Genomic DNA, 9,997 nt, shown 5'->3' on the forward strand with positions numbered 1-9,997 from the left:
GGCTGGGCTTGAAATCGAGATCCACCTGCCTCAGCCTCAAAATAGCTGGAACACAGGCGTGCACCACCGTGCCCAGTAGACTAGGATTTCACGAAGCTTGTACGTCCCGTAGCTCTCCCAGAACCCAGCCCACAACCCCGCAGGTCATGAGAGCTAAGGACAAAAACACCGGCTGAGCAGATGGATGAAGAAAGCAGCACTGATCCGGAGCTCAGCCGTAGTACCCTCTGCGCTTCCTCTAGAGAGAAGCAGGCGCACGGAGTGCGTTTCCAGAACTAAAGCCTGGGTGTTTTCCCACTGCGCAGGCGTTGCAGAGAGGAAGCAGGCGGCCTAAACAGACTGGGAAAGCGGCACAGCTGGTGGGGGCCAGGACTGAGCGCTGTTTCCGCCCGTCCCTAGGCGCAGCACCAGCGCCTCCCCCCCGGCCCCCGCAGCTCCAGTCTCAACTTCCTGCTGTAGGTCAGGGGATGGGGGTGTTCTTTTGTTCGGTTTGGCTTTTTGAGACAGGGTCTCTGAACGTAGTTCAGGCTGGACTTGAACTCACTATGTAGCCTAGCCCAGCCTAGCCTCAAAACCGCGGCGATCCTCCTGCCTCAGCCTAAGAGTGCTAGGATGACAGGCGTGCACCACCACACCTGGTGGCTTCTTCTGTCCCATGTGGATCCCTGGATGGCTAGAAACCCAGCCCGCTGGCACAGAGGAGCACAGGGCTCCTCCACCGTGGTGGTGTTTGGTTGGTTAGAATTCCTCCATGATAGTGGGTTTCCGCCCCACCTCTAGACATCCACATGGTGACCTTGGATGCCCTAGCACTGTTTCTGTCTCACCCAAGTGCTGGGGCAATTGAGAAATAATACTCTTCTACATGTTGCTTCTTTTTTTTTTTTTTTTTTGGTACCGGGGATCGAAACGAGGGTCCTTGTGCTTGCACAGCAGGCAGCGAAACCACTGAGTTAAATCCCTGGCCCTACACGCTGCTTCTTTAAAATGTCCCATGGCTCCACCCATCCCTCCCTGCCTCCTCCCTCGCTGGGTCTCTGCCCTGGGCTCCCTCTGCCATAGCCACAGGGGCTCCTGCTGCTTCTGCACAGCTGGCTCCGGCCTGCCCCAGGGCTTTTGCAAGGCTGTATGTCCCCTCTTTCCCCAGATTTTCACACAGTGCTCTCTCTCTTTTCTCAAAAAACACCTTCCAGGGCCGGAGATGTAGCTCAGCAGCACAGCGCCTGCCTGACAAGCATGAGGTCCTTCCTGAGTTCAATCCCCGGTACCAAAACAAACACCTTCCAGGTGGCTCAGTTCTAAGTGGTTGCCTAGTAGGGGCAAGGCCCTGGGTTCCACCCCAAGTACTGCAGAAAGACAGAGAGACAGACAGACAGAGGGGGGAGGGAGGAGAGAAGGAAGGGAATGAGGAATGGAAGAAAAGAAGAAAAGAGAAAAGAAAAGTCATCCCCAGCAAGAATATCCTGGGTAGCTGGCTGCTAGTTTGGGCTTGCGGTCAGACGCGGGTGGCTGCGCCCTGTTCCGTTGGGCTTGCCCTGCCCACTTGACCGGACCACCATACTTGGTAAGTTGGAGGGATCATCACCTCCAATTTGAACCTGGACCAGGGGAAAGACACCTGGAACCTGTAGTAGAACCTTGTGGAGTTCAACCCTGCAGGAGGATGGTGGTAGGTCTCCCACCACCTCAGCAGCTATTATGTATAGTAGCTGCCCTCTTCCTATCGTGCCTTGCCCCCTCCCCTGTGTGACATCATGCCAAGATGGTTGCTCCCACCAAAGAATAAAACCTTCTTCCCAGCATGGCCCTGTTCTCACCTAGAAAGTAACCTAATACTTGCTCACCTCCTACCACCTAGTGACATCACCACCTCCTCCATTCCCTAGTCACTACCTCACTCAACCCCACCTCAGCCCCTATAAACCCCACCCCAGTCTCTATAAAAGACTCTCCTTGCCATAGCCGTATTGCTTTTGTCTCTCCTTTGTTCAGAGACAGCCCGGCAGATCTATTCCCCTAATAAAGGCTTGTTGTGGCCTGGTCTGGTCTTGGTTTTCAGCCCTTTTACCTGACAGACGGGGAGCTCAATTTGGGACTTGCAGCCAGAAATCTGTCTGAATCTCACGGGTCTGTGACTGGCTTACTGAGACTCATTGACTTATAACTGACAGTACCAAAAACAAAAATGAGAAAACATTTCAGCAAGTCACAGACTCAGACTTCCACCCCACAAAAGACTTTTTCTGGGGAAAACGAGGTGGAAAAGTCTGATAACCTGGACACCCTGAACTGATAGCACAGGAGGTAACAAAACAGATGAATGAGGCTCTAGAAAAAATTCAAAGCAGAAATAATCTCCCAGATAACTATAGAGATGGTGAGCAGAGAAAAAGACATAATTAGAGGCTCTAGAACAGAAACAGATAAAAAATTAGATGAGCTCAGAAAGACACAGGAAGTCATGAATGCCCAGCATAAGAAAGAGAGGGGTGAGGATTTAGCTCAGTGGTTCCAGTGCCTGCCTCGAAAGTGCAAGGTCCCGAGTTGGATCCCTGGTACCAAAAAAAAAAAAAAAAAAAAAAGAAGTGAAATTGTCATTATTTGCTGATGAGATGATACTCTACATAGAAGACCCAAAAAACTCAGTCGAAAGTCTTTTAGACCTAATTGACAGATTCAGTAGAGTAGCTGGACACAAAGTCAACACTCAAAAAACAGTAGCCTTCTGAGAGAGCCTGAGCAGGTCCCAGCACCCGGAAGGAAGCTCCCCTGCCTCCATCCCAAGCTCCTAGGGCAGAGAAGGTGAGCTGCGTGGGTGCCAGAAGCACCCCTCCCGCGGAAATGAGAAGACATGTAAACAAGTCTCAAAAACAGACTTCTGGATCACCTACAGCAACCCCAAAGGGAAACGAGATGGAACAATCTGATACTCAACCACCTGGACTCTCTGAACTGGCAACAAAAGAGGATCTGGGAAAAATGAAATCAGAAATAATTACTCAGATAACAGCAAAGATTTTGCTCATGGTGCAAGACATGATTAATAAATCTAGAGAGGACACATAAAAAAATAGAGGATCTGAGGAACATGATGGAATCCCAACATAGGAAAAAAATGGAATCCATAAAACAGATACAAACAGATTTCCAAGAGATTAAAAACTCCACTGAATGTCTGCACAGCAGAATGAACCAATGTGAGGATAGAATTTCAGATATAGAAGATAAGATTGCAATTAGTGAGGAGGAAAAGAAAAATTGCTTTAAAATTGTAAGGGAACATGAGAAATCAATCCAGCAGCTGCTAGACCATGCAAAGAAGAATAACATAAGACTGATTGGAGTCAATGAAGAAAGAGGAGAGAGTGCAGATGACATAAAAAACTGTTCACAGAAGTGATGGCAGAAAACTTCCCAAGGAGGGGGAAAGAACTTGACATACAGATAAGTGAGGCATATAGGACTCCAAATAGCCTTGATCAAAAAAAAAATCTACCCATAGGCATATAATAGTTAGGATTCCAGAAATCCAACAGAAGAACAAAATTCTACAAGCAATGAGAGAAAAGAAACAAATCACCCACAAAGGAAAGCCCATCAGAATCACAGCGGACTTCTCAATGCAAACCCTCAAGGCAAGAAGAGCTTGGAGTGATCTATTTCAAGCCCTAAAGGAAAACAGCCTCCAACCCAGATTGATGTACCCTGCAAAACTATCTTTCAAAATTGATGGAGAAATAAGATGCTTTCATGATAAAGAGCACCTCAGGAACTTCATGAATACCAAACCAGCACTCCAAAAAATTTTAGACAATATCCTAGGAAAAGACAATGAGGATCACAACCCCAGGAAGCCCAGCAGAATGAATCCACTGGGCGTGACAAATTAAAAGCAAAGGGGGAGAATCCAACAAAAAGAAAAAGTCATGACAAGGCTTTTAAAACTTTTAACTTCATCTTCCTAATGAGTGTATAATTCAATCTTGTTATTGTACTGATTAGTATTTTTCTGATTCTAGAGTTGCACACCTTTCCTTGTGCTATACTGGCTATTTATCATCTTCTTATGTCTACTTTTTAATTGGGTTGTCTATTAATGAGCTGTAAGAGTTCTTTATATATTCTGGTCATAGGTTATATGCATTGTAAATATGATCTGTTTAAGGATGACTTTTCATTTTAATTATGTCATTTAAAGTTCTAAAGTTTGATAGAATCTCATTTATCAATTTTTTTCTTTTATACATCATGTTTTTTGTATCCTAGGTAGTTCTTGCCTACCCTAAATTCATAAACATTTTCCTTTATAATTTCTTCTTAAAGTTTTATACTTTTAGGCTTTCTTATTTAGGTTCATAGATCCCTTCAAGTTATTTTCATGTATGGAAATAAAGGGTTGAGGTTAATTTTATATATATGGATACCAGGTGTTCTAGTGCTGTTTGCTGAAAACACTGTCTCTTCCTCAGCTCTTGAATTGAGTTTATATTCTATAAAATGTTAATGTTAAATAATCTTTCAAAACTCAGTGGACCATATATGTATGGTTCTATTTCTCGATTCTCTGTTTTATTCCAATGATCTATATGTCTTTCCTTACAGCAACACTGCCTTGATTACTGTAGCTTTAGAAGAAGTCTTAAAATTAGGTACTAAACATCTTCCAACACTGCTTTTGTCTTTTTTTTTTTTTAACTTTTCTAGGTCCTTTGTACTCCTACATAACTTTTAAATTTCAATATCCAATTCTTCATTTATGGCAAGTATACACAGACCTGAATTTTTATATATACCTTATGTTTTCTAATCCTGCTAAATTCAAATAGAAGTTCTAGGGGCTCCTAGAGATTTCTTAGTATTTTCTCTGTAGATGATCATTTCATCTACATATAAAGATTTTGCTTCTCCCTTGCCAATCCTATCTTAATTGTGTCATTTTATTGCCAGACTATTTTGGTTGGGCCTAGATGTCAAAGTTTAATGGACAGATAAAAAGTAAGCATATGTGCCCTTGTTCCCCACCTTAAGAAAGCATTGTATCTTCTCCATTCATATAAGGCGTTCTCACTGGAAGTATGGAGTACATGTCTTTAATCTGTTGAGAAGGTTCTGTTCTACTTCTGGTCTCCTGATAGCTTTTACCATGAACAGCTGTAGAATGTAGTCCAATACTTTTTCTCCAACTAGTGACAGGATCATATGGCTTTGTCCTTCCCTCTGTTAAAATGATGACTTTTGGGGATGGATCTTCCAATGCTGAACCAACACTGCCATCCCTATAACAAAACCACTTTCTACATACTGCCAGATCTGACTTCTCATAGTTTGTTTTGTTAAACAAATTTCTATCTATGATCATACTTTTTTCTTCTATTATCTTTATCCAGCTGTAGGATTAGCACAATGTTCATTTCCTAAAATGAGGGGAGAAGTGTCCTTCTTTTTTTCTGCTTTAATTGTTTGATATAATTTAAAATGTACATGAGCCTGCTGTTGTCATATAGGTAGGTTTTCATGCTAGGAATATACTTTCTTTAATAGGTGCTATTCAAATTTTATATTTCCTCCAGAGTTAGTTTCATTAATTTGTCTTCCAAGGTACTTCTTAGAAGTTGTCAAATTTATTTCAAAAAAGATTTTTGTAATATGCTTTCTATATCCTTTTAAATTCTGTAAAATCTGGGGTAATGTCTCCTAGATCTTGATATTGTAATTTTAAAAATGTATAATTGATATTGTGTAATAGGAAAAAAATGTGTATAGGAGCAGGGGAAGTGGAAGGGGTAGGGGAAAGGAAAAAGGGAAAAGAAAAAATATGAGAAAAGGAAAAAAAATGGAAACAAAGATTTTACAAATAGGGAAAGGGGGTTGAAGGGAGGGCAGGGGAAAGGGGAAAAAATAAGAACCAAGATGCTCACGTAATGGTACAAGATCCTAATGATGAATGTAACTGTATTTTATACCTAAAATGTACCAATAAACTTAATGGGGGAAAAAAATAATAAATGCTAAGTTCCCGGTAAAAAAAAACACACAAAGAAAAACAATAGCCTTTTTATATGCAAATAGCAGACCCATTGAGAGAGAAATTCGGGAAATAATTCCTTTTACAATAGCATCTGAAAAAATGAAATATCTAGGAATCAACCAAACAAAGGAAGTAAAAGACCTCTACACTGAAAACTACAGCACTCTTAAGAAGGAGATTAAAGAGGATATATGAAAATGGAAAGACATCCCTTGTTCCTGGGTAGGTAGAACCAATATAGTGAAAATGGCCATACTTCCAAAACTACTATATAGATTTAATGCAATGCCGATTAAAATTCCAACAATATACTTCCCGGGACTAGAGAAAACAATCCAAAAATTCATTTGGAAGCAGAAGAAACCTAGAATAGCAAAAGCAATTCTAGGCAACAGAATTGTTGGAGTATCACAGTCCCCAACTTGAAACTATACTACAAAGCTACTGTGATAAAAACAGCATGGTACTGGCAAAGAAACAGACCAGAGGATCAGTGGAATAGATCAGAAGATGCAGAAAGAACTCCAGACATATTCAGCCACCTCATCTTTGACAAAGGAGCCAACCACCCTCATTGGAGGAAAGATAGCCTATTTAATAAATGGTGTTGGAAAAACTGGATTTCAACTTGCCAAAGATTAAAACTAGACCCATACCTATCACCATGCACTAAACTAAGATTGAAGTGGATTAAAGATTTAAATTTCAAGAGAGAAACACGAAACTTGCTGGAAGATAAGTTAGGTAGAACTGTTAATGACACTGGCATATGAAGAGACTATGAACAAATCTTCAGTAGCATGGGAGCTAGCAGAAAGAATCAACAACTGGGAACTCATCTTATTAAAATGCTTCTGTACTGAGAGAAACTACCAACAGAGCTAAGAGACAATCTACAATGTGGGAAGAAATTTTTAGCAGCTGTACCTCAGACAAAGGTCTACTATCGAGAATATATAAAGAATTGAAAAAAATTGAATATATAAAGAATTGAAAAAAGACCCCCAAATTCAAAGACCCAATTCAAAATGGGCATCTGAAATGAACAGACATTTCTCAGACAAAGAAGTAAAAACAGCAAATAAATATATGAAAAAATGTTCAACCTCACTGGTCATTCAGGAGATGCAGATGAAAACAACACTGAGATTCCACTTCATCCCAGAAAGAATGGCTGCTATCAAGAAATCAACCAAGAACAAATGCTGGCGGGGGTGTGGGGAGAAAGGAATCCTTCTCCATTGTTGGTGGGAGTGCAGACTGGTGCAACCACTGTGGAAATCAGTGTGGAGATACCTCAAAGAACTAGGACTACAGGTCCCATTTGACCCAGCTATTCCCCTGCTGGGTATCTTCCCCAAAGAATTAAAAGAATCATAGCACAGTGATATATGTGCACCTATGTTTATAGCGGCACAGTTTGTAATAGCTGAAGCTTGGAAACAGCTCAGTTGCCCATTGACTGGAAACTGGATAAAGAAGATGTGGGGTTTTTTTATAAAATGGAGTACTACTCAGCCATAAAGAATGAGAAACTAGACACATTTATAGCTAAATGGATGCATATTGAGGCCATCCTCTTAAGTGAAATAAATAGGACACACATGTGTAAATACTGAATAGTGCCTCTAGTGTGAGAAACTGAGAGTGTAAATAAGGATGAAAATGATTAAAATGAATAATTAGTAATTTGAAATAGGAAAAGGTCCAAAGGTGTAGGGGTGGTGGGAGGGGAAGGGGAAAGGGAAGAAGGGAAAGGAAAGATCATGAGAAAGAAAAAAAATGGAAACAAAGTCTATGTAAATAGGGGAGGGTGGAGGGGGTGAAGGGCACACAGGAAATGGGGGAAAAATAAGAACTAAGCTACAGTATGTTCAGGTACAAGTACCCAGTGATAAATGTAAATGTATTGTATACCCTAAATGTACCAATAAAGATAATATATAAAAAATAAATAAATAAATAAATTTCAGTCCATTGGCACTGATTGCTTCAAGTGATAGCCTCAAATAGAATGTCAAGGAGTAGAGGGCAGATGAAAGGTTGGGTGGAGATTAACAAGGTAAATCAGGGTACCTTTACACCTTGAATGTAGTATGGTTTTGGTATGAAAGAGTGAAAATGTGAACTCTAACCTAAAATTCAGTATTTTATAGCATGGTAGAAGAATCTCGATAGGTTCTTCATTCCCTACAGAAATTTGTCACCTTGTATATTACAAAGAAGTTGGAAAACTAAAATGGACCATGAAGAAATTTAGGAGGGCATAGCTTTGACTTTATAGTGGATTCACATCTTCTGCATGTAGTCCAAGGCCCGTAGTTTGATAATAACAATAATATTCCTGAAATAAATACCAGAATTAATATGTTCTAAAGTCATGGTTTGGTATTGCACCTCCAGGATTGTAAAAATATTGAACTAATTTGGAATTCTATTTTATTTCTTCCCTGTTATGTGACAATATTGTATTTAAAAGCTCACAGAGACAAATGATGAAAATATATCACTGGGTGTGTATTAGCATATCGAAGTATTAACTTTAAAAAAGTAGATTAAAAACTTTTATGCTTCAAATTGAAATCTCCTGGACTGTTTAGAGTCTGGGGACAAAATCCAAAGTTAGATTAAATAGTGATCATAAATATTTCAAAATTAAAAAGATTGCATTAGTCATATTTTTAAATCTGAAGCTATGTGTATTTCTTTGTACAAACATCATGCCTACCGTATTTAGGTATTTTAACAAAATAGTATTCAAATACAGTCAAAGAGGGAGATAAACTTTTTTTTATATTCCCTTTTCAAACCACGTGTCTAGGACAAGTGCTTGTTCATAGGGTGATAGACCTGCAGCATAGAAACATTTGTAAACATACAAAACCATAATGTCCAACCAGAATTCATTACAAACCTTGGTGAAATTTACTAAAAACTTCATCAATTAAAATAGACAAGTAATTTAACCCGTTAAATATGCAGCACAATTATCCAGCCTTATTATTGAAGTAAATTAAATACTCTATGACAGTAGGAGTGAAGAGAGCAGAATTGCAGGGGGGATAAGTTCTAGTAGCTATCAGGAGAAATATACAAATCAAAGCATCAGGTCATTATGAAAGATTATGGCATCTATATCTGAAGAAAAAGCTTTAAGAAGAAATATTAGTAGACATCAATCTAGAGACAGGTCTACATTTCTCAATGTTTTTCCAACCTAGAAATTCTATAATCATAGAATTTTTAAAAAGAATATGCTGAAAAATATATTTTAGTGTAACATTATGGCCATACATAGACACTGAACTTTTAATATGGAGGGCCGGGGATTTAGCTCAGTGGTTCTGGTGCCTGCCTTGCAAGCGCAAGGTCCCAAGTTTGATCCCCGGTACCAAAAAAAAACAACACACGAACTTTTAATATGGAATCTGGTTTTTACGTCACAATTGATTTTCATAATCTTATTGTATTTACTAAATTGGTGTTCATTTGCATATTTTTGCAAATCAATAAATATTCAAAGTAAGATGAATATAACTATGTGAGCGGCAAAACCAAGGTAGAACCCTCATGGCTGCTGTGACCTCTACCAGGAATGATATCTAATGTTCTACAATGGCACACCCATATACTGATGATTATAACGCCAACCTTGATGAAAGCAATGGTAATTTTATCACTGACAGTCCCGGTTTCATCTGGATTTCCTGGAGTTTAGATACACTGCTAAGCACTGTAGAGAATGGATCAGACTATTTCCAACATGTCTTGCATCCCTCTTATTAGGATATTGATGCTGAAGGCAAAACAGTATTTAAGTTTCCTCTGTAATGTGTGTCTGAAAACAATAGAAACATCACATTGCTATGGCTTCTTTTTGCATTGCTATGGCTTCTCTTGGGTTGGAAAACAGCTACCCTTTTCCCTAGACTCTCCCTCCATGGCTGCTGACCAGGGAGTGAGAACTAA

The sequence above is a fragment of the Heterocephalus glaber genome, unplaced genomic scaffold, assembly GCF_053883595.1.
Source record: "Heterocephalus glaber isolate CG9 unplaced genomic scaffold, H.glaber_assembly_v1.0 deba00001760, whole genome shotgun sequence".
NCBI classification, from domain to species: Eukaryota; Metazoa; Chordata; class Mammalia; order Rodentia; family Bathyergidae; genus Heterocephalus; species Heterocephalus glaber.